Source organism: Lepidochelys kempii, chromosome 21 (assembly GCF_965140265.1).
Source record: "Lepidochelys kempii isolate rLepKem1 chromosome 21, rLepKem1.hap2, whole genome shotgun sequence".
Classification (NCBI taxonomy): domain Eukaryota; kingdom Metazoa; phylum Chordata; order Testudines; family Cheloniidae; genus Lepidochelys; species Lepidochelys kempii.
Genome location: NC_133276.1, coordinates 15,662,773 through 15,686,618, shown reverse-complemented (window position 1 = coordinate 15,686,618; position 23,846 = coordinate 15,662,773). Strand labels below are relative to the sequence as shown.

The window sequence follows — 23,846 nt, the reverse complement described above, 5'->3', positions numbered from 1 at the left end:
TTATAGGCATGTCAGACCGACATCAATCCCGGGTAAGGTAACAGAACGGCTGATACGAGACTTGATTAATAAAGAATTAAAGGAGGGTAATGTAATTAATGCCAGTCAACATGGGTTTGTGGAAAATAGATCCTGTCAAACTAACTTGATAGCTTTTTCTGATGAGATTACAAGTCTGGGTGATAAAGGTGATAGCGTTGGTGTAATATATTTAGAATTCTGTATGGCCTTTGACTTTGTTCTGCATGACATTTTGATTAAAAAACTAGAATGATATATAATTAATGGCAAACATTAAATGGATTAAAAACTGGCTAACTTCCAGGTCTCAAAATGCTACTGTATACACAGTGTCATTATTGAGCATATGCACTTCTAGTGGGGTCCCACAGGGACTGGTTCTTGCCCTCACGTTATTTAACATTTTATCTATGCCAATAAAGTTTGCAAAAGACACAAAGAATGAAGAGAACAGGTCACTGATCCAGGATCATTTGTTAAACTGGGTGCAAGTGGACAATATGCATTTTAATATAGCCAAATGTAAATATATACATCCAGGAACAAAGAATGTAGGCTATACTTATAGGATGGGGGTCTCCATGCTGGGAAGCAGTGACTCTGAAAAAGACTTGGGGTCATGGTGGATAATCAGCTGAACATGAGCTCCCAGTGTAATGTTGCAGGCTAATGTGAACCTTTGATGTATAAACAGGGGAACCCCAAGTAGAAGTAGGGAGGTTATATTACCTCTGTATTTAGCACTGGTGTGACCACCACTGGAATACTGTGTCCAGTTCTGGTGTTCGTAGTTCCAGAAGGATGTTGTTAAACCGGAGTCAGAGAGGGTTCAGAGAAGAGCCGCGAGAAGGATTAAAGGATTGGAAAACATGCCTTGTAGTGAGAGAATCACGGAGCTCAATCTATCTATCTTAACAAAGAGAAACTTAAGGGGTGACTTGATTACCATCTATAAGTACCTACTTGGGGAACAAATATTTGATAATGGGCTCTTCAATCTAGCAGAGGAAGGTCTAACACAATCCAATGGCTGGAAGTTGAAGCTAGACAAATTTAGACTGGAAATAAGGCATAACATTTTAACAGTGAGAGTAATTAACCATTGCCACAACTTACCAAGGGTTGTGGTGGAGTCACCATTGCTGGTCATTTTTAAAACAAGGCGCAATGTTTTTCTAAAAGATCTGCTCAAGTTCTAACAGAAGTTAATTCAGGGAAGTCCTATGGTATGCAGGGGGTCAAGACTGGATGATCACAGTGGTCCCTTCTGGCCTTAGAATCTATGCGTCTATTTAAAAAAGGTCTTGAAAATTCTTCTAACTTTTTGTTTCTTTGTACCATAACACCTTACCACTCGTCCTAGGGATGCCACATTTGGCACGTTCTTTCAGCCTTGGAGACAATACTGGTGATTTTGACTCATCTCACGGGTTAATCTTTCAGTTATTAACACCAACACTGCTTGCCCATCCTCTCTCAGGGCCCATGACACAGGGTTTCAGGCTGGTGTCGGGATATGTAATTTATAGTGGGCACTGGTGACACACCAAATTGCACTTCCAAAGCAAACGCGCTGCCTAGAACGTATTTATTAGTGAGGTTCAATGATCAAGTGCTTTTCTCAGCTCATTCCTCGAGAAAACAGACAGGAAAATACAAATAGGCAAAGTAGGAAGCTTGGCGCATTGATTTCCATGCCAGTAACAGGAATGCTTTTCAGCACACTGTTTTTTGTTACAAGAGTGCTCTATTGTGTATGTAGGTAAACAGTTCATAGATAAGGTGCCAGTAGATGGCACTCCAGAAGATAAAGCATAGTTCCTGGGTTTTGGAGGGCCTCATAAAACTTTTGGTGAGCTACCAATGGCTTCCTCTGTGTAGCTTCCGACATCAGCTCCTCACAGTTTTGTGGGGGCACTGAGGTCTGAGCTTGGGAAGCTGAAAAGGGCTTGGGAATTGCTTGTGTGTGCTCAGTTCAAGATGGAGCCCTGCATATTGGGGGCTAGCCTGTGATGGGTAACCCCTCTTCTCTGAACAGCTGGGAGCACAGCAATGGGGACTTGCAATCTCCTCTTTGCCCCATTTTGTTTGTTTAATCATTCGAATTGCATTCCCGCTGGACCAATATATAGATAGTCTCTAATTGAGGTGAGTGTATCAGTCTCTATTTCCAGAAGACAGACCACTCCACGCCCTCCGCTCCACCTCCCATCAACAAGACCGACCCAGTTCTTGACCCACATCAACAGAAAGCCGTATTCAACACATGTATCCTAGGGGTGGACAGGTCCTGATGGATGGCAAAGGGGAACAGATCTTAGAGCTGAGGGCCCTCCGCTGAGTATGGAATGCAACTGCCCAGGCATCCAGCCCTGGGGAAGAGATTGTTCTGAGCAACCCCTCCTGGTGGGATAAGAGGGTCCCACTTGGGGCTGTAAGAATATGCACCACCTTGAACTGCAAGCAGAGGGGAAAGCGGAGCCAGTGCATGGGGGTTATGCTCTCTCACCAATCTAACACACCTGAAAGGTAGGCAGCCTGTTGTGCCCCTTTGTGGAAGCTCAAAGCACAGCCCATTGCAGTAGATGGTGGTGACGTCTACACCAGACAGGAATGCTTGCAGCCCCTGGGCTGATGAAACTCAGTGGTGCCGCATGGGGCTCCGTTGGCCAATCAGCTACATTTTGACTTTCCCAGCCACTTAATCCCTCTTAATAAAAGTCACCTGCTGCCCCCCAGTCTCATCTCCTCCAGAGGCAAGAAGGAGCACGGTGCCCTCTGTGAAGAAGCTAGCAGTAATCTGGGCTCAGCTTGTGCGTAATCGATGCCGCAGACACATCTCAAAGGGCCTCTGGACGGTGGCTGAAAGCAGCAGGAGAATGCCAATTAATGGTGTGTGCAGTGGGTTGCCCAGAGACACTTGATGAGGTTGCAGATACTGTAACTATTTTAAAAACTGTCTCAGAAGATTCTTCTCTGGGGCCTTTTTTATTTCTGCTGCTGCTGCATTTATTCTGCAGAAGTTCCAATCAATACACCAGCATGGGGCACAAGCTGAAATCAAATAATAGGGAAGAAAGGGAAAGCGAAGAGGGGTTTTATCATTCAGGGTTTCAGGCCAAGCTAATTCTCCACTGTGAAAGGAGCTCTTCCAAACCGTGCAATATCAACATACCGCTGCACAAGAGTAGAGCAGATTAGAAAAGAACTAAATGAGTCAGTGCTGAGAATAGAGGGGGGAAAAAAATCTCCATTTCAGAGACCCGACAGAGAATTCTCGGTCAGAGGTCTCGGTTTTGCATCTAATTCTGCGTTCAAACAGGGTGCTAGGGTGTTGTTAGGGAATTTCTGCTGAAGGAAGCATGCTGGACTGACGGCCTCGCTGCCTGAACGGGCCTGATCCTGCCGTCCTCACATGACTGATCCTGGCTGCTGCAAGTGGTTCCTCTGCCTGCCCATGTGCAGAGACAAGACACGTGAGTACAGGGCTGTAGGGTCATGTCTAAGAGCAGCACGTCCTCTGCTGCAGGGGGGGGCTTCCCTCGGCTACCCCGCCTGGGCCTCAGGCCAGGCAGAGATGGGGAGGCCAGACTCACTCCTTGACCTCCATTATAAGCCCCTGCTTTGAACAACTCATCACGTTCCCAGGTTCTTCCAAGCTTGCAGACCCTGTGGGCAGGTCTGCACTTACAATCCGGCATTGGCACAGCTGTGCCGCTTTAGCACTTACACGCAGACGCGCCGATGTCGCCGGCAGCGAGCTCTCCTGGCGGGGCCGCTGATCCGCCTCTCGCCGCTGCGTCAACAGAAGCAGCCTGGCCGCTGGCATAGCGCTGTCTGCACCAGGAGTCCGGTCTGCGGCGCTCAGGGGTGTGGATTTTCCACGCTCCTGAGCGATGTAGTTAGTCCGACATCGTCCGGAGCAGGGCTCAGGACGGGGCTAGGAGGCACCTGAAGTGAGCCTATCGTGAGTCTTCTGGGAGCTCTGTGTTTGGACTGAAATTGGCACAGCAAGTGACTCTGCCTGGGGAAGGGGGCACAGCAGAGGAACATGCGTGGAAAATGCAACTGCAGTGTAGACGGACCCTGAGACGCTTTGGAATTAAACCGAAAGAGCTGGCTGGTCCCTAAGCCCAATGCCCTCTCGAGTGGTGAGGCATTTCAGCACCAGCATGCAATATCCCTTCAGCATTGCCCTTGACTAAGCCCAGCTCCCCTAGGGCAGTGACTGGGCCGTCTGGGCTGCTTCATGGCCTACCGCTGCTCTTCCTGCACGTCACTCTGAGAAACGCGTGGCAAGCAAGTCATCTGCTTGCGGCTGGGCCCAGTCCTGAGCACCCCTCCCCACACCCTCCCAAGACTTTCAAGGGCACTCAGCCCTGTGCAGGAGTTCACAAGATCAGGCCCATAGCTCACTGCTGCTCTTAGCCTCGTTTCTCATCACTCCACAGCTGGGTTATTTTGTGCTTGGATATTTTTGCCCAGGATGCACGTAGATATGTCTCTGGGGAGCTGCAAAGCTTTGTCTAGCTGCTAACTACCAAACGCTGCTGGCCAATGGGCTCTGTACCACTGCAGCAAAAAATCTTCCTCCCTCAATAAAAGAGTTAATAAATAAATGCATAAAAACAGGCAAGGCTAAACAGCCAAACTCTCCCACCTCTGCTCATCCCCACAAAGCAACGCACAAGTCATTGGGCAAAAACGTAGCGTGGAAGGAACGATTCAAAGGGAGCGGATCGACAGAAGAGTGCCATCTCCCTGTGGCCCTCTGGGCCTTCTCTGAGAGCGACAGCACCAGGCAGCTCCCCAGCTTGCCTCTGGGATTGATTATTGCTATAGCACTGGCAGGTTCAGCTTTATCCGCACAGAAAAAAGATAACGGCCTGCTCCATAACACTGGGTGTCCGCTGCTGTAACTCATACGGTCTAGGCACATTTCTCTGCACTGGTGAGTTCTGGGGCCACTAAAAGAGAAGCATGTTTCTGGCTAAGTGGCGGCATGACTGTCTGGTTAATGATGCATTTTAAGCACTGGAGTGTGTTTGGGATCCATGCCGGTTGGGCACAGGGTATCAGGATCGCTCTGTAAAAGGGGTTGCTGATAAAGTCCAAAGCTGCATCAGGTAGGTGCGGATTCCTTGAACCACCTGGGAAGATGGATTTCTGGGCAAGTGTCATAGAAACAGGAAGTGACACTAACTAGAAATCAAAAGTGAAAGGAGACGCAGGCAAACACTGAACTATCAAGAGTCTATTACACATTCAGGACATATTTGAAGGGAGGTCTCTTCAGCTGTGTCTGGGGGTATGGCATCTGCAGTCTGCATTTTGCACGTACAACCACCAGTATTGCCAAGCGTTCCACAGTCATGTGTCAGGACCCCAAAATCATGAGGTTTGCTTAAAAATTGTGAGATTTTAAAAATCAGAAATGTTAAGTTTCTCTTTTTTTATTAAAACACAAATCTCAGAGGTGTAATTAGAGAGGCCCAATAGAAATGTGGTCCTTAAAATGTCTCACATATTATTATTTGTATGGCTGTAGTGCCTAGGACCAGGTGCCTTCGCAAGCTCCATGAGTTTTCCTGTTGTCTTGTATTTGCTCCATGCCATTCACAAGCATCGGCATCTTTCACAACATTGAAACTAACTAAACCATATTGAAACTTTGCACTAGAACCTTAGAGGACAAAGTTACAGTCCAAAGTCTACCCCTGCATTGTGACCCCCAGCTTTAGGAGTCACCTGTAAATCTCTTCCTTAAAATCTGATGTAGAGACCCAGCAAGACTTTAAGCCACTCTGGGTCTGTCTACACTGCAATTAGACACCAGTGGCTAGTCCATGCCAGCAGGCTCAGGTTTGGGCCAAGGGGCTGTTTAATTGAGGTGCAGACACACTCTTAGTGTACATCTACACTGGAATTAAAAACCCACAGCACGGCTATGGCTTGCCTGGGTCAGGTGACTTGGGCTTGCAAAGCTAAAAATTGCTATACAGACATTCAGGCTCAGGCTGGAGCCTGGGCTCTGGGACCCCCCCACAGCTCCAGCCTGCGCTCTGGGAACATCTAAAGCCTCTTCCAACAAGTCTGGAATTTGAGTACAGAGCATTTGTATGGAGTGAGCAAAGGGTAACTAGACAAGGAATGCACCTAGGCGCAAGGTCTGGCAATGGTTAAAGCCGCAATTTCATTGCTACCAGCTCGTGTGATTTTATTGCCAGTTCTGTGATTGGCAGGAGGGGTATTTTAAAGCCCCAACCCCTGGAGTCAGAGGATTATGGGAGGAGCTCATCTTTCATTTAAAAAATAAAATAATAATTTCCTAGCCTGCCTGGTTATGAAAAAAATCTGGAAAACATGACCCCTAAAAGCTCTGATCCCAGTAGGCAAGAAAAGACAAACCCCAAATGTATTATATTTTAAATCTCATAATACTTTTAATTAATCTGTTGTGATTTTGGGGGGCATGACATGATTTTTGACCACTTGGGATTGCTAAACTGCAGTTTGCCCAGGACATGGGGCTAATAAGCTATTACAGAAAATGCTGTTTCTTAGTTCCCAATTCCCCCAGAGCAAGGCAATTCCTGCCTTGTGCCAGGGGTGCAAGAGGCATAACAAAAAGATAAAGCCCACATCAGACATGCGGGAGCTAATCCTGTGCAAAAGTCCCACCAGCATTTGCCTCGAAAGCCAGAGGAGTGTGACGTCCCAGTACTCCTGGACTGAATTCAGATCGTGAGGGGCAGAGATGTGGTAGATTCTTGGCAGAGCAGTTTCACGCTCCTTGGGTGCATGATTTCACTGAAACAAGAGAGAAGGCGGCTCATCATGCACAGAGGACTTTTGCGTGTCCCCTTCTCGGCCGCGCCATCCATCCTCATTCCTTATCCTGAGAACCTCTGCCAGCTTTATGTCCTCGGGAACTGGCTCAGTGCAAAGAGAGGTATAAAAATCCTCTTTGAGGCCCAAAGAGACTGAGACCTAGGCTACACTTAGAAATTTTGCTGCTTTAACCAGGGCACTGTAGTTAAAGTGGGATGACTCCTCTTAGTGTGGATGCAGCTATACTTGCATAAAGAAGTGTCTGTACTGGTACAAAGCACCTTCTGCTAGTATCACTGTATCCATGCTAGGGCTTGTACTGTCATAACTCCGTCAGAAAAAAAAATCAGACCTCTAACCAAAAGAGTGATCCTGGTACAGCTTTTTAAGGGCAGACCAGGCCTAAGTGACCTTCTCAAGGTCACACAGAGAGGCTGGTGCACAGCAGCGTTGAACACAGCAGCACCAGAGTCTCAGGCTAGCCGTCTTTCCTGCTGCTGGGAGCGGTTAGGCCACTGCCAAATGCTTTTGCAACTCCCGCTCCCAGACGTTCTTACAGACCCTAGAGCCTCTCCAGCCCTGAGAAGCACAGCTCTCTGGCAGGGAAGGAGATGCCTGAGGTACGATGGCATCGCTGCCTTGGTGCTTCACAGCTGAATGACACACTTGTGCAGACCCCACGCAGCCACAGGACAAGACCGCGCCTGCGGAGAAGCCCTGGGGGCTCTCAGGGGACAGGGGAGTCTCTGGTGTCAACTTCTCCCTCCCAGACCATTGGGAACTGGGTTCCCCAGGCCACGCCCCGATGGCCACCCTCGTGATGGGTCCAAGTGTCGCCCACCACTGGCAGGCCAAGGACTGCATCCACCCAGCCCCCCGTCGCCTGCACAGCCAGTCCTGCCAGAGCCGTGGGGGAGCCTGTCCTGCTGGAACCACTGGCTACATTGGGGGAGCAACCACCTTCAAGGCTGGTGGCCAGCACTGAATTCACTAGAGAACGTGATATGGAAATGGGCCTGGCTGAGGAGACCCGCTGGCCCTCTGGGACCCTGGATCCTCGGGCTAGCAGGGGCCAGCCCGGCCTCTCCTGAGTCAGCCATGGCTCTAGACTGTTGCTGATGTGTCTCATAGACTTGAAGGCCACAAGGGACCATTAGGATCATCTAGTCTGATCTCCTGCACATCGCAGGCCACAGAACCTCACCTACCCGCTTCTGTAATAGACCCCCTAGCCTCTGGCTGAGTAAGTGAAGTCCTCAAATCATGATTTAAAGACTACGTTACAGAGAATCCACCATTGACACTAGTTTAAACCTGCAAACGACCCGTGCTGCAGAAGAAAGAGAACACCCCCCCACCCCGCCCAGGGTCTCTCTAACCTTGCCTTGAGCTCCCCTGGTGATTCATCCTTCTGGTGACTCACCCTTCCTTCACTGGAGCACAGAGACTTCCCTTAGCACGAACTCCGCCACGGCCAGAGGCTTTCGTGTTACCACCTCACTGCTCTGCTGATACCTGCCTGGCACGGTGTCTTGGAGTGACAGCATCCCATTGCAGGTTTGGAGTTATGATCCATCCCTCCAAATGCCCCCTACCCCTGGCTGGGACCCCCCACCCTAGCTCTCCTCTCCTCAGCCAGATGCCAGACTTTCTTCCTTGAAATCTATGCCACTTTCATTCTCTCAAAGCAGTATGATCACAAGAACAGCGCCAGCCTAGTCCCCATTGCCAGCAGGGGAAGCCCACCCCCCACTTCTCCCATTCCCAGCCCCGTGCCTAACCACTAGACCACACTGCCTCTGATGGAACTTTGATTGCACTCAACACTCTCAATGCTGTGTGCTCTTCCATTGTTTGGGAACCCAAGTTGGGGCCCAAACTTTCAGAGGTGCTGAGCACTTACAGCTCCCACTGACATCCACTGTAGTCATGGGCGCTCAGCACTTCCGCAGATCAGGGCCCCCGGGGTTTGGAGTCGGACACCCAGAAACCGCCTGCCAAAATCAAACGCCAGTTTGCAAACAGAAACAAATCATGTTCCCGATTCCTCACAGCCTCAGGTCTAACCCCCTAGCAGTTGGGTCAAAGCCTGCAGAGAGGATTGAAAGCATCTTCATGGTGAATGTGTCTCAGAGAGACCCCACCCTCAGCTCGCGAGGGGCGGAGCTGGGGGGGCTCCCAGTGCTTGGTCACCGCTCCTCCAGGAAGAGGCACTGGGACAGCGTAAGTGCTGGTGTGAGACACAAGATCTTAGTCCCAGCTTGCCAAGCTGCATTAACTTCTCCACCGAGCCACCGCTGAGATCCAGAGGGCAGCAGAACCCCAGAGCACCGGGGAGGTGCACAGCCTCCAGTGATGGGGAATCCCTGGGGATCTATCAAGTTTGCAGGGCTGGACTCTCCACCCTCCCTGTCCTGGCCACACTCCAAACCTGACTGAGATCCCATCCCTGGTGAGAGGGGACATTGAGGTCCTGCATGGCTGTGGCCACGATCTCGCCCAACAGGCCCCTTGTCTGGCTGTTAACAGGCAGCCCTCCTGGCCCCATGGTCTGGGACAGCACCCAGCAGTGTGGTTCGGCACGCATCACAATGTTCTTTGAAGCTTGTCATGAGAATCAAAGCTCTTTGATTGCACCAGGGCCTCTGGGACCAACATAGCAGAGGCGGGTACAGGGTGGCCTGCCAAACCCCAGCATGAAGCGGCAGGTAGCTCACAAACACAGGTGAGGATCCCTCTCTTCCTTCTCCCTTCATGTCCTTGACTCTGCTCTCCTCCTGCAGTCCGGCACTGAAAGAGCCACGGTCCCACCCCTCCAAGCTGGTAACAGTCTCTCTGTGGGAGAGGAGCCAGGAATGCTGCTCTGCCCTGGAAGGAAAAAGGGGCCTTGGGGGAAGGCACTTCCATCTTCTCGGCTGCTTTGTTCCACCATCACGTCGTAAGCTCCAGCCCCCTGAGCTCCCCATCCCACAGGGGGAGTGGGCCTGTTGCTACTTGACTTAAGGGGATGCAAATGAGTGCTCCCTTTCGGGACAGATCCATGGCCCTTCATTCGCCACCATTCCCGCCATCATTAGCCAGGAGCCGCGTGCTCTGGGAGGCACAGGGGCTGTAGTGGTGGCTGGTGCAAGGACTGGAGCTGCCGGATCCTTCCACTCTCCCCACTGGGGGGCCAGGGTCGGAGGAGCAGTCCAGTTTGGCCCTCAGCTCCGTGCGATTTATCCTGCTGTTTAATTGTCTTCCCCAGCTGGTCCTGGGTTCAGTCCCCTGCCCTGCAGCGCCACATAAAGTGATGCATGTTACTGATCGGGTGGACAGGTCACAGGTTAGCACCCCGCACCGCAGCTCCCTCGTGCAGCATCTAGTGAAGAGCGTGCGAAACGTGCCAGGCTTTAAATCAGGAGCGGGTGTCTTTTTGTAACAGCTACGCTCCAGCTCAGCCAGGAGTGACGGCTGGATGCTGGAGTCTGGATAAAGCTCTTGGGGCCCACGGAGCAGGTCGGGACAGTCCCTTCTGGCCTTAAAAGCTATGAATCGGGAAGTGCTTTGCGAGGCCGTGAATGGGGCTGCAGCTTCCTTGATGATTTGTTCTGTTCGCTCCCTCTGGGGCACCTGGCATCGGCCACTGTCGGAACACAGGACACTGGGCTAGACAGACCTTTGGTCTGACCCAGCAGGGCCGTTCTTATGTTCGTCCTCTGTCCATGCCGAGTCGCAACAAGAGTCTGTGCTTTGCTCAGAGACAGACGTTTTCCAGGACAGATGGTGTCCGCAAAGGCTCAGAGCGGGCCCAGAGGGGATCCAAACCCTGGCCTCCATTAACTGGCCTCGCTCTCAGGGCCCAGGCTGTGGAGCCGAATGTCCAGGGCTGGTTTGAACTTTGCCAATTAGGCTTTTTTTTTTTTTTTAAAGGATTTTATTTGATATCTTCTCCCCCCTACACACACAAAAAGAATCCAATGTCCCCACCCCCCGAAACAACCCCAGACATTGGTTCTCACTCTGTCAGCTGGTCCCACTGCCTCAGCGTCCCCATCCCTGTTCCCGGAGCGGGGCTGAGTTCCCATTGCAGGAACCAGGAGCGGAGATTCCCAGATGTTTAGCACAAAAGCCGCAGGAAGAGACAAACAGGCCCCAGCTTCCCAGAGCACGCTGCAAACGGAGTTCGAAAGAAAAGAGCCAACAGCCTGTGTCAATGACGCAGGAGGGGGTCTGTGAATCAATGAGTTTCTCCTCCGGTCCCAGACACTTCCACTGGTTCCTCATGCAGTCCAGGACCCAGTTAAAATAAATCATCCTCCAGGTCTGCAAAGCCTTGTTCCAGGTGACTCCATGGACCCTCTGTGCCACCATCCCTTGTCATTCCTTCGTCCTTTCTGGCTGCAAAAGGTGCAAGAATCTTCTCCTCTGCAACTGACTCTGCTTCACCCACCCTTTCAATCCCCCATTTCAAGTCTCCTCTGAAAAGGCACCTTTCCTCTGCTGCCTCTGGATCCTGCTCTCCCCCTGCTCTTATTACTTGACTCTGGGAAGCATTTGGCGAGACAGTTTGTAGGAAAAAGGTCCCACTGACAGAGGTCACAGAGCTAGATTCAGGGTAGTTGCACTGTACTAGACTGGGGGAGGGGGGAAGAGAGGGTTTGCTGGCCTTTGGGTGTACACAGTGCAAGACAAGCTGTTGCAACGGAGCATGGTCACAGAACTGAGGCCTGCATGCACTTCAGAGTAAAAAATCACTCTGTTCACTTCAAAATTCCCCCTGAGACCAAATGTATATGTAGATAAGTGCACTCCAGCAGCACCCTGAGGTGCTGCATAAACACAAAGGAAGACGTGGCCCCTGCCCTGAAAAGGTTAAATGGAAACAAGAATAATTAGAACCCTTTAAAAAACTGAAGGAAAGGCAGAGAATAGAAAGAGAAATGTGGAAAACAACTAGCGGTGACTGATTTTATAGAAAGCTTGCTTTAAATATCACTCCAGGTTGAATCTATAGCTGTGGGCAGAGCACTGGACTGGAACCCAGGAGACCCACATTCTATGCCTGGCTCTTCCACTGACTGGCTGGGCAAGTCACTTCCCTGCTTCATGCCTCTGTTTCCCCATCTGTACAATGAGGATAATGACACCGACCCACTTTTGAGTTCCATGGAAAAGTAACTCCAATTTCAAACCCTGCATTTCCCAGCACTGCCCCCTGGGGATGCTGGCAGTCCCCCTCCTTTGCTGGCTGAAGGCCGGCAAGGCGGCCCTCGAGCTGTGTGCACAGGGCGAGCGGAGAGTTAATACTGCGGCGGAGCTGGAGAGGAAAGACGCACAAGAAAAGTGCTGAGTCACTAAGCCAGCTCTCACGGCAGCACTTCCATCCTGCCAGGTTCCTGGAGCAGCCCTCGAGCAAGAGCGGCTGAGCCAGTCCTCTCTGACTCGGGTCGCCAGAGCCAGTGCCATTCCCATGACGGAGCCGACGCAGGAGCAGCGGGAGAGATGCTGGCAGATGCAGCAATCCCCACCCGCTCTGCGGGACTCCTGGCTAGGTTGCCCAGGTGGAAATCGCCAGCAGTCAGCGGTGCCTGGGAGGTTACAGCTGGCCCGAGAACCATCGTGGGCCCATGCTCAGGAAGGAAACTGCCGTCCTGATCGAGCTGACTGAAGCCGCTTCCAAAATCTCAACAGACATTTTTCATTGAAAGAAAAAGATGCAAGTTCCCAACTCCTCCTTTGCCTCAGTAATAATTCCTTCCACTTTCCACCCAGGAATCTCGCCAAAGATGATTTTTTTAAGGTTCACATTCTGGCCCATTTCCCTGTTGGGGAAACTGAGGTATAAGACTTGCCAAAGGCAGGAACAGAACTCAAGTCTCCTGTCTCTCCTTAGCATGCATTAGCCATACACACCTTCTTGCTGTGAGTGGAGAATGTGCCCTTCCTCCCCAGCTCATCCTGACAGCATGTTTCTTTCTTTGCTCAGTAGAACAGCCTGTGCTGTCAAAGCTGGAGTCCAAATACATCCTAACAGAAGTCAAGTCTCTAATGGCTGAGTCTGTGGTTCATGCATGTCAGTGAGTGGGCTGGCTGGGTGGGTTATTAAGCTGTCACATCTGTACATAACTGTTCTGGTTTTGTTATCCTGCAATATGATATGCTGGGATCAATAATCTAGGGGCTAGGTTCTGGTTATTCCTCATGTCACAGTGGATTTAGAGGGGACGTAAATAAGAGTGCCCAAGTATGTAAAATAACAAATGGTCTAACAAAGCTAAATGGAGGGGCTTCTATTTACCCTTATAAGACAACAGCCATGAGACCGCCAATGAAACTGAAAGGCAATTTATATACAACCGATAAAAGGAAATATTTTCATGTACAGCATATCAGCCTGCGGGACTCATTGCCACAAGATACCAGTGATGGCAGAAGAGGATGAGTATGGGTAAAGAGAATATAGAACACCCCCAATGACATAAGAAAGGGTCTAGCAATGTTTTTATAAGGGAGTAGAAGCCAATCACTGACAGATGGGGTTAGGAAGAAACTTTCCCCATGGGCATATTATTCCATAACTGTCCACAAAGGGTTTCTGTAGCAACTGGTCCTGGCCATGTGAGAGCTAGGATACTGGGCTAGATGGGTCTCTGCCATCCCAGGTGTGATTCAGGCTGGTAAATCCTGGGTCTCTCCCAAATGGGAACATGATAAGATTCCTGTTAGACCTGGACTTGCAAACTCATGATGCTCGAGGGAGCCTGGGATGAGGTGACAGGAGTCTGACTGACCCTAGGAGACTCTAACTGGGCATGGCAAAACAGAATGGAGGGACAACCCCAGATCTGTATTTGGGGATGCAGATGTCTTTGCTAGGGGGCCCCAGCCCACTGTACTGGGGAAAAGTTTCAGTGCATTCTCTCACCTGGCCTCCGTGGAGTTAACAAGTGCCCGTTTCCCCAGTTCTCCTCCCCACAGTCCAGGGCCTGTTGGTTGGAGCAGGGGACACACAGGTTTCCAGTTCAGAACTCTTCATAGGAATTCAGAGTGAAGACACCTCTTAGGCCCTATCTAGAGCATCCTCCCCCTGCGCAGAGCTCTGTGCAGGGTCGTCCCGGACACTTGATCCCTCATGGCTTGTCTGGTCCCAAGTAATGGGGCTTCCAGCCCTCCCTTAGGGAGACTCTCCCACACTCCCGCAGAGCTCCATGCTATAATTCATTTAGGATCCAATTCCTCCTCTCACTGACAGCTGTACAACCCCAGTGACTTCCAAAGGGTGCACAGGCAGAGCGGAGCCAGGTTTAGCCAAGATACGTCCTTTCCCTAACTCTCACCCAGGGCCTATGAGACCTGTAGTGCGATTGGCTCTTCTGCTAGAACGTCCCAGTGACTTTCTCTACCTCCAGGTCTCTCTTACCATTCTTATCCCTGTAGTATCTCACTGAGATCAGTGCCCCATTGTGCCAGGCACAGACAGTCCCTCACCCCAACGAACATACAGACAAGAGAAGAGGAGGCACTAGTATCACCCCCTTTGATAGTGGGGAAATGGAGGCACAGAATAAGTGTGTCGCCAAGACCACACAGTGAGCCCGGAATTGAACCAAGGAACTCATGAGCCCCAGGTCAGAGTCTTAACCACAAGGCCAGGACTTCCTCACATCTCCTAGGACTTCCAAAACCTCACACCTAGGACAGCAGTCCTGCAATCTCCCCCTTAGCATATGGTTGGGAGCTTGGATGTTAAAGGTCAGTGCCAAGGGCTCCTGTCTCCAAAGGATTCATAGAATCATAGACTATCAGGGTTGGAAGGGACCTCAAAAGGTTATCTAGTCCAACCCCCTGCTCAAAGCAGGGCCAATCCCCAATTTTTGCCCCAGATCCCAAATGGCCCCCTCAAGAATTGAACTCACAACCCTGGGTTTAGCAGGCCAATGCTCAAACCACTGAGCTATCCCTCCCCCTGAAGGCAGGGGGATGGAATTGAGGGGGGACACTATTCTGAGCTGCATTGTCTCTCTCTTTGTTCCCAGCTGTAGCAAATTGGCTGATGTTTGTTTATTTGGTCGCTTTGGAGCCATCAAAAGGAGCTAACTGGCTTGCCAGCCATGAAAGGGATAATTCATTGCGCTGGGCGGGCATATTAGCATTTACAGTAAGGGGATAAAATTGCACATGGCAATGAGCGTTCATCATCCGTCTGGCCCAGTTGTCAGCACGCACGATCGGAGTGGAGAACTAAGCTGTGTGTCAAGTCAGCAGCTCCACCGCAGGAAGATCAATGGAGTCCTCCCTGGCACTGCTTCCCCGGGCACGCTGGAGGGGGAGAGAGAATGCCATTTCCCGCAGTGTTATGCTTGAGCAAGGTAATTACTTCTCAGCTTTAGAAACGCTGCCAAGGATTCATTCATCTCCTCTGGAGACGAGCTGGGATTTCAAGGGAAGGAGAGACTGGATGGAGCTCGGGGGTCAGGCAGTTCAGGGGGTGATGAAGGTGTGACATTGCATTCTATATGATTTTATGAATATATGCTAATGAGTATGAATATAAATGTAACTGGAATATGCTTTATGCAAACGGGCTTCTGTAAGGTATCATTACAAAGCTTATAATCTACTGAGTGTGGTCATCCTATTTGTATAAATGTATCACTCTTGTATCTGAAGCTAGAAATATAAAATATAACTCTGAGGGCCTATTGTAATTATGCAAAGTGTGGGCCATTAATGGTGGTTGGGAATCTTGATGGCTCCCATCAGCCAGGACAATTGACTGTGGATGGCTCTGTTTGCAGGCAGGCCTTCCTGTGAGCCAGGCTGGGAGGAATGAAGGCTTGGGGTCTCACAGGACATGTGACCATGTTACCTGGTACTGGAATACATCTTAAACCTGGTGTTTTTCCATTGAGAAGCAGGAGTTGGGACCCAGAGAGACAAAAGATTCCTGCCTTGTTCCAAAGCCCTACAAGGGGGTGGAACAGAACAAAGGAGGCTGCAGTTATGAGAAATCCCTTCGCTACCACCTCAGCTGGAACAAGGGCTGTACCAAGGGAAAGGATTGTGCCCAGACTAGGAAGGTGTCCAGTCTGTGAAAGAAACTTATTGAAACATCTCTGAGGGTGAGATTTTATCTGTATTCAGTTTTATTACTGTATTAGGCTTAGACTTGAGTGTTTTATTTTATTTTAATTCACTTTGTTCTGTCTGTTACTACTTGGAACCACTTAAATCCTACTTTCTGTATTTAATAAAATCACTTTTTACTTATTATTTAACCCAGAGTATGTATTAATACCTGGGGAGGGGAGGGAGGGCAAACAGCTGTGCATATCTCTCTATCCGTGTTATAGAGGGTGAACAATTTATGAGTTTACCCTGTATAAGCTTTATACAGTGTAAAACGGATTTATTTGGGTTTTGGACCCCATTGGGAGTTGGGCATCTGAGTGTTAAAGACATGAACCCTTCTTAAGCTGCTTTCAATTAAGCCTGCAGTTTGTGGGATGTGTTTCAGACTGGGGTCTGTGTTTGTGGCCGGCAAGTGTGTCTGGCACAGCCAGGCAGGGTTCTGGAGTCCCAAGCTGACAGGGAAAGCAGGGGCAGAAGTATTCTTGCACATCAATTGGCAGCCCCAACAGGGTTTCTGTGATCCAACCCGTCATAGAAGGGTCCACAGAATGGCGGGTGTTGCGGTTGATGGTTTGTTGTTCAAGGCAGGGACATAACAACCCCAGCAAGGAACGAAAAGCACAAGTCAGTACCCACTTGAGCTGAAGAAGGGGCTCCCAGGGGGTAGGCCGACGCTGCCGTCGAGAGGTGGGATTGCAGCACAGGTCGAGATCCCTAGGTAACTTTAACCATGCTAGCTCCGGTCCCGGAGCAGCATAGGAGTAGCTGCCATCACCCCTCCAAATGCAGTGCAGACATACCCTTAGGCGCGCGCACGCGGCAGGGTCAGCCGCACGCTACAGAGCCACAGGAGCACAGGGACGCATAACCCCTGTGCTGCCCAGACCTCACCTCACCAGCTGCCGTAGGCACATGCTACACCCGGAGAGACCTTTGGTCCCAAGAGTACATACCCCCTAGCACTAGCCGCAGCAGAAGCAATGCTCCGAGCCTCTGGGAGCCAGCCGCAAAACCGGGAGGCTCCTTTTTAGAGCCCATAAGGAGCTGAGACAGCATGGTGAGGAGCGTGGGATAGAGGGGTGGAGCCCTCGGGAGACAGAGGGCTAGAGCACAGCGTGCTCGTCATGGTAGCCATTCCATCACAAACACCCCTATATCAACAGCTGGAATACACAGTTGTCTCTATGGGCACCCTGACTTACTTCTCTGCAGCAGTTATAACAGGCAGTGGCAAACCAGATCAGACTAGGGGCCCATCGAGCCTGATATCTTGGCTGTGAGAGTGCCCAGCACCAACTGCTTTAGAGGAAGGTGCAAGACCCGCCCCTGGCCCAGGGGACAAGGATGGAGAAACCAGCCCAGGGCAGGACTTACTTCCTGACTGTCAGAGTTTGGCTCGTGCCCTGACACAGGAGAGTTTATACCTTTCATACATTTTATCCTTTCCATTCTTACCTCCTTGGATGTTCCCATTATCCATACAAAGATCTACTTTTCCCCAAATATTTCTAAGCTCTTAACTCCAATATCTTGTACCAATGAGTTCCACGAGCTAATTATGTGAGGTGCAATTCAGTTAGAGCTTAAGTGTTTATTTTCAAACCTAGAATATTAAAATCATAGAAATTTAGGGCTAGAAGGTACCGTGAGAGGTCATCTAGACCATTCCCTACCCTCACACTGAAGTAGTACCAAGTAAGCCTAGACCATTCCTGACAGGTGTTTAGCCAACCTGTTCTTAAAAACCTCTAGTGAGCAGGGGTTCCACAACCTTCCTCAGAAGCCTGTTGCAGAGCTTAACTATCCTTAGAGTTAGAAAGTTTTTCCTAATATCTAACCTCAATCTCCCTTGCTGCAGATTAAGCCCATTATTTCGTGTCCTACCTTCTTCAGTGGACATGGAGAACAATTGATCTCCATCCTCTTTATAACAGCCCTTAACATATTGGAAGACTTACCAGGTTCCCCCTCAGTCATCTTTCATCAATACTAAAGTTCCCAAGTTTTTTTTAACCTTTCATCATAGATCATGTGTTTTGGCAGGCCCTGATGACTTGAATATATCTAAAGTTATCTAGATATTCTTAAACTTGTTCTCTCTCTATTCTGGCTTCTGTTTCCTCCCCTTTGTTGTTAATATTGTGTTGAGTATCAGGTCCCAATTCACCTATAAAATGAAGACTGCAGCAAAATATGCATGAAACACCTCCACCTTCTTTGTGACATCCATTATTAGCTCTCCTTCCCTGCTATGTAGTGAGCTACACTGCTCTTTGTCTTTCGATCTTAATGTATTTACAGAACCTCTTCTGACTGCATTTTACGTCCCTTGCTAGGTGTAATTTGTGCCTTGGCCTTTCTGATTTTGTCCTCCCCTGTTTATGCTATTCTTCTGTATTCATTAGGGCTGTCGATTAATCACAGTTAACTCACGTGATTAACTCAAAAAAATTAATTGCGATTAAAAAAAATAATCGTGATTAATCGCACTGTTAAACAATAGAATACCAATTGAAATTAAATATTTTTGCACGTTTTTCTACATTTTCAAATATATTGATTTCTATTACAACACAAAATACGAAGTGGGCAGTGCTCACTTTATATTATTTTTATTACAAATATTTGCACTGTAAACACGATAAAAAGCTAGTATTTTTCAATTCATCTCATACAAGGACTGTAGAGCAATCTCTTTATTGTGAAAGTGTAACTTAAAAATTTAGATTTTTTTTGGTTACAGAACGGCCCTCAAAAATAAAACAATGTAAAACTTTAGAGCTTACAAGTCCACTCAGTCCTACTTCTTGTTCAGCCACTCGCTAAGACAAACAAGGTTATTTACATTTACTGGAGATAATGCTGCCCTCTTCTTATTTACAATGTCACCAGAAAGTGAGAATAGGCTTTCTCATGGCTCTTTTGTAGCCAGTGTTGCAGGGTATTTACATGCCAGATATGCTAAACATTCGTATGCCCCTTTATGCTTCGGCCACCATTCCAGAGGCCATGCTTCCATGCTGATGATGCTCATTAAAAAAAATAATGCGTTCATTAAATTTGTGACTGAACTCCTTGGGGGAGAATAGTAGGTCTCCTGCTCTGTTTACCTGCATTCTGCCAGATAGCTCATGTTCTAGCAGTCTCAGATGATGACCCAGCACATGTTCATTTTAAGAACACTTTCACTGCAGATTTGACAAAACGCAAAGAAGGTACCAATGTGAGATTTCTAAAAATAGCTACATCACTTGACCCAAGGTTTAAGAGTCTGAAGTGCCTTCCAAAACCTGAGAGGGACGAGGTGTGGAACATGATTACAGAAGTCTTAAAAGAGCAACACTCCAATGCGGAAACTACAGAACCAGAACCACCAAAAAAGAAAATCAACCTTCTGCTGGTGGCATCTGACCAGATGACAAAAATGAACATGTGTTGGTCCGCTCTGCTTTGGATCGTTATCGAGCAGAACCCGCCATCAGCATGGAAGCACGTCCTCTGGAATGGTGGTTGAAGCATGAAGGGACATATGAATCTTTAGCGCATCTGGCATGTAAATATCTTGCGGCGCCGGCTATGACAGTGCCATGTGAACGCCTGTTCTCACTTTCAGGTGACACTGTAAACAAGAAGCGGGCAGCATTATTTCCCGTAAATGTACACAAACTTGTTTGTCTGAGCAATTGGCTGAACAAGAAGTAGGACTGAGTGGACTTGTAGGCTCTAAAGTTTTACTTTATTTTATTTTTGAATGCAGGTTTTTTTGTACATAATTCTACATTTGTAAGTTCAACTTTCATGATAAAGCAATTGCACTACAGTACTTGTATGAGGTGAACTGAAAAATACGATTTCTTTTGTTTATGACAGTACAAATATTTGTAATCAAAAATAAATACAAAGTGAGCACCATACTCTTTGTCGTCTGTGTTGTAATTGAAATCAATATTTGAAAAATGTAGAAAACATCCAAAAATATTGAAATACATGGTATTCTTATTGTTTAACAGCGCAATTAATCGTGTGATTAATCGTGATTCATTTTTTTAATTGCTTGACAACCCTAGTATTCATCCTTAGTAATCGGTCCATGTTTCCACTTTTTGTAGGATTTTGAAGACCTCCTGATGCTGTCCTAGTGGCTCTTACTATGCTTCCTAGCTTTCCTACATGTCAGGATAGTTTGCTGTTGTGCCTTTAACACTGACCGGGAGTAACCAGGCATCACATGGACCAGGGAAGCCTGTTGCCCCACTTGCCCAAGTCCTGTAATCACATTGCATCTTTTGGTAATGATGAGCGATGTTCAAAAGGATCACATTAAGGTTCGGTTTCAATGAACCCCTGCAGACACTCCTTAAAGGGCTGGAATAGCCAGGGGCTGCAGGTCAGGACTGTGGGGCACCAGCAGAGCTACGTGTAGGGAGCCCAGCCCCAGAATAGCAGGGGGATGGTGAGTCAGGCTTGAAGGGCATTGGCAAAGCTGAGTGCAAGGACCCCAGGGCTGGGATAGCAGTGGGGAGCAAGGGTCATTGGAGAGTTGTCTGAGGGAAGATTTCACAGCACCGGCTGCACAATCCCTCACCCACGCTACCATGAGCGGACTGTCACTTTCATTAACTCTAAATATGCTCCTTTAATTAAAGGGTGAGCCAGTGGAATTCTTGTGGAATTACATATTGTCTCCCAGCGAAGAGCAGTTGAGCTCATCCCGACTCGGGCCATTACACTGCATACCGCAGGAATTCACCTTACTCACATCCCGTAGCCTTGCCTGGCACTCATTCCACCTCTCTAGATAAAAGGGTCATTGTCAAACGGCCAGCATCAGGCAGAGTCAAGATGGGCCGGAACCAACACCTGGATCACTATCAGAGAAAGCTTTGACCTAGATCTGACTTTGTGGCTCAGACCCAGCTCTCATGGAAATAAACAGGCAAAAAAAAAAAAAAAAACAATCACTGGTAACACTCTAATGCTCTGCCCGGAAGCACAAGCACGTGTGCTGTAAGAGCAGCTGTCAGCCTGGGATAAATATCCTGCATAAATACTCCCAGACATTGAAGCAAGTTGGGTGATTTTCCTGCCTCTGATAGTAAGGGACTCCCCACTCTTGCTGCTGCTAAATCGACTCCTAGACAACTTATCCCAAGGACCATAAACCCACAGCTGAAATGCAAGTGTTTCCAAGAGAAGGAAGTCTCCCCAGGGATAGTCACTGAGCTACATTCCCAGTATACCCAATCCTGTTTTCAGGAGAGGGTGTGAACATTACTCGTAAATACTTGTTGGTGTGTTCACTCTTTGGTCACAGAGAGGAGGAGACATTATTCAGCTCCTATCATCAATCAGTGCGAAAGCACTGTACAAAGGGTGTGTGTATCCATATCATTAGCCCCCATTTTATAAGGGAAGAAACTGAAGAACAAAGAAAAAAGGATTTGTCCAAGGTCCGCCCCAGAGCGGTGACTATAGCATTGGTCTCCTGGCTTCCACTCCACAAACCTGCCCTCTGGCTACAATCCCACCCTTTTTGAGCCTGCTGTCCACCAACATTAAAGCAAGCGAGTCCTTTTTCAAACATCAGAGTTACCCATGAAAAATGTTCACATCTGAGGTGTTTGCAGGCTCCTCCAGGCACGGGACAGGAACACCACCATGTGACTTGGCCAACTGATTACACCTAATCAAGCCAGCTGGTCCATAGATTGGCGACTGGTCCGCAGATTTAAAAACCATCATGGAAGAGAAAAACCAATGACTGTGAATCGAGGAAACTGCATCGGCTCAGAGTGATTCTGTGAGCAAGGAAAAGGGGCTGACTTGGCCCCACTGGTTACCCCTCACACACTATTCGCTGAACTTCAGGAGGCTGCTGTACATGGGGGCAAAGGCAGATCTTTGTAGAAATATTGACAGTGCATCGCCAGAGATAACCTCAATCAACCCAAGATTTGTAGGGCTCATAGACTGGGGACTGTTTGTTGTGACTGATACGGCAAATTCCAGTAATACATTTGGGAGATCTTACTGTATTAAGTTTATGTATCATTGTGGGTCAGGGCTTGTATGTAATTCCATGAGGGAGGGTGACCAACGCCCACCAGGAACTAAGAACTTTATGAGGTGTTGAGGCAAATTCACTCAGATTGCAACAACTCCAGAGGGGTATAACCACCTGGGGAGGCTGCATATACTTGTTCCACCTGGATTCTCCAGAGTCCACCAGGCAAAAAAAGGACTTTTGGATAAATCATCTAACTTAGTGCCTTCTTTCTGATCCAGCAAACAGACAGGACCTTCTGTCCAAGGGGGGCCCCACAGGATCGATGAGTGACGTCGGGTTAGCTTTTAGCATGTGCATAGGAACATGTTTTTAATACATTTTCTCTGTAACGCTTTCACCTTAACAATAAATGTGCTTGCTTACAAAGAGCTCCGGGGTAACTTATAACTGCAGGCCATTATGCTATTTACAGCCTCTGGGGAGAAAGCAAAATACAGACGCTGGCCTGCTTAGGCCACCTGACTTGTTGGGCATAACACAGTGTAGGCAGGGAACTGTAGGGCCTGGAAAAACCCAGTCGGGAGGGAGAGAGACACAGGCCTCTACACCAAGAGAAGTGATGGCTAAGGAGCCAGGAGCATGAGAGTGGGTGCCCTGGCTGGACTATGGGGGAGAAATACAAGTGCAGTTGCCCTGAACCGTGACACCCACAATGAACTCCTTGGGTAAAACTTCCTTAGTAACATACAGGCTTGTGCCTGTGTGTGTTATTGGTCAGACTGATCTGTGCTGGAAGATTACGTGGAGAACGAACACTATGGCTCAGCAAATACAAGTGTGCAGTACTGAGCTACCCTCTGGTCCAGAGGAGGTCCAATCCCCCACGCAGCCTTTTTAAGGAACATTTTGTTAAGGCAAAGTTACAATAAAACGTTAACTTACTACATCACATGTCACTTCTTCGGGATCAGGTTAATATTAAAAGAACCTGGCAGTTTCTCAGGTCACACTAAGGGGCCAAATTCCATTGACAGCAGTGGAATTATTATTACACCATGAGTTGGATTCAGCTCAAGACATTCTCAGAGACCAGAATAAAGTTGACAGGACTTACCACAGCCACTCGGATTTACCAGTTGTTCGGTACTGTGGGAATCTTGTGACGGGTGAGAGAGACAGGAGACCTAAACAGAGCAAAGCAACAAGAAATAAGATGGGCCTAGCCATGGGCTTTCTCACTGCCTTGTGGAACTGCTTGAGTCCATACACAGTGCCAGGCAAAACATTTTCAGGCAAAAAAATTTATTGGAGACAAATGCAGATTCGATGACACCAAGATGTTTTGTGAACTCATGTTGGCTTTGACTAACTGTTCAGTTCAAAAACTATTCCCCCAAAGTCAAAACATTTAATTTGTTTAGTTCAAAATGACTTTTCATCTCAAAGTTTCCTTTAACTTTACTTTAAAAAATCCAATCAACTGGTCAAAATTGAAACAAACGTCACGTAGACGGGCCCTTAGAAAGAACACTGCACTTTCAAAACATGCCATAATTAAACCCTGGACGTGTCAGGAACTGATGAAGCCCTTACACAGGGAAATGGGACAGATTCATTCTGGAGCAAGAAAATGAGAAAGTGGTGAAAATAATAATAATAATAATAGAAAAAGCCATGAGGAATCAGCTAACTGGACTAATCCTCCAGAATAGTGAAATGGGAAAGAACGTGAAATCATTACAGCCAGACTTAGCTCAAATGTACACCAGGCAGAAACTGGTAGTTTAGAGGGGGAAGGATTTCCAGGTAAGTTCTCTGGGGCCTGGTCTACACTAGCGGAGGGCGGGGGACGATCGATCTAAGATACACAACT

At 48.4% G+C, this 23,846-nt stretch overlaps 1 protein-coding gene across 12 annotated transcripts in view; it reads right to left on the bottom strand.

Annotated features, from left to right (window-relative positions):
* The window catches only part of SYT2 (synaptotagmin 2), a 188,308-nt gene that overhangs the window by 45,143 nt on the left and 119,319 nt on the right, over positions 1–23,846 (bottom strand). For 11 of the 12 annotated variants that reach the window (XM_073319718.1, XM_073319716.1, XM_073319715.1 and 8 more), the window contains one exon: positions 23,088–23,157. The exons of the other annotated variant lie outside the window; for it this stretch is intronic. The gene's annotated coding sequence lies outside the window, so the exon portion shown is untranslated. The remainder of the gene's footprint in view (positions 1–23,087; positions 23,158–23,846) is intronic. 12 annotated transcript variants of the gene reach the window in all.